We start from the raw sequence: 1,939 nt of genomic DNA, 5'->3' as shown, positions 1-1,939 counted from the left end.
GCATGTAACATTTCTTATACCTTTGTTTTAAGTACTTTTATAGACTTCTGGCAAATGAAACTTAATCAGTTTTGCACATGATCTACTTATGCCTCAGTGAGTTTTCATCCTTAAACTGTTTGACTATATTTTTACAGTCTTAATTATGTTTTAGTTAGTCCAATGAGGCCATATTTGTTAAGCATGAGCGTATTAGTTCCTCTTCTACAGCTTTAATAAGATAGCATGACCAAGTCAACGTATAGAATATGCTCCAGCATATGTCTTTAATAAAATGAAACAGTTATTTTGCATATTACAACATAAAGCATATTACCGGTATACCACACAATCCTACAGGGCAAGCAGTTATAGAAAGATTGAACTCTAAAGGATATGCTTAATAAACAGAAAGGGGTAATAAAGACCCCCAGAAATAGATTGCATAATGCTTTATTAACTTAAAATTTTCTAAATGCTAATGGGAAAGGATTAACAGCTGCTGAGAGACATTGGATAATAGAAAAAAACTACTGAATTAAATCAGCCTGTGTACTTTAAAGATGTGCTAACCTCAGAATGGAAACCAGGATATGTGTTACATTGGGGAAGAGGTTTTGCTTTGGTTTCCACAGGAGAAGAAAAAATGTGTATACCATCAAGATTGATGAAGAAAAATCTGAACAAAAGAGCCTTCCTGATGAGGAGATAGTTAAGACTCAACTTGGCCTAATGGTATAGTATATTCCAACAGAATAAAATTTTGTAAGCCTTCCTAAATATTTGTTTTTGTTGTTCTTTACAACTATAAAACACAAATGATCTTTCTGTAATCCCAATTTAATTAAAATTTAAAGCTGGCTTTGGGGTTGGAGCATGTTTGTTCCATGCTAAACCCCAAGTATGTTTGTTAAAGAAAAATTCAAAATCTCTGTCTTGTGTCAGAAGAGCCACTTGATGTGGGATGGAAGAAAACCAAAATTTAGGGACTTTACGATTGCCAATAATCTCATAATCCTTTTGGTTTTATTTTAACTATTTAAAACTTTTCATTGACATTATTAGCTCTAAATTTATAAGGCTATCCTGTATATGACCTTTAAAATGTTTAAGTTTTCAGCAGTGAAACATAACCATTCATAACAGTGACCTTTGACATCGCTAATAGAAGATGGGGCCCCACAATGATGATTCTATAGGGACTGTGGTAATGCCATTAACAAGCACCACCCAAAGATCAGTATCAGACTACAAACTGCTCTGGACAACTCTAAAGTTGCTTGCTGAGAGGGTCCAGCCTCATAGGATACTTTAGCCAGGATTTCAGATGAACTCTACACTTTCCCATTACAGAGACTGGACAATGAATGTTGCGGCTGGCTTTCTCAGGACTTGGCCAATATTTCAGTTTTTTTCATGGTATCATGACCCCCACAGAACAGGAAGTAACTTTGGGAACATGATGCCCACATTCCTGTGAGGTAGGGAGAATGGTATTTGGTCAAATGGTGGCTTATGGATGGCTGTCATCATTTATGGGGGTTGTTTATTAAGTGTTACTGGTATTGGCAAGGGAGGAAATTATACAAATGATATTACATTCAGGGATATCTTTCAAAAAAGAGAGGGAGGAATATAGAAATGATAAGATGAAAGGGTAGATTATTGAATCTACTTTAAATAATAAGGTAGATTATTGAACCTACTATAAAGTAAAATAACAACTATTAGCCTCAAGTATTTTGTATTTATAAGGACGTTCGTATATTGATACAAATTTAAGGTAATTTTTGCTACAACACACTGTTTATATGTTTCCATTCTTGTTTAAAGGATTTTTGTATATTAATACAAATTTAAGGTTATTTTTGTTACAACACATTGTATATATACTTCTATTCTTGTTTAAGGTATTATACCTATGCAAATCATTTTAAATGTAAAGTTCTAGTTTTTGAAA

The sequence above is a fragment of the Peromyscus californicus genome, unplaced genomic scaffold (genome assembly GCF_007827085.1).
Source record: "Peromyscus californicus insignis strain IS unplaced genomic scaffold, ASM782708v3 Scaffold_12__1_contigs__length_115047231, whole genome shotgun sequence".
Lineage (NCBI taxonomy): Eukaryota > Metazoa > Chordata > Mammalia > Rodentia > Cricetidae > Peromyscus > Peromyscus californicus.
Note: the sequence above shows the minus strand (reverse complement) of the source record.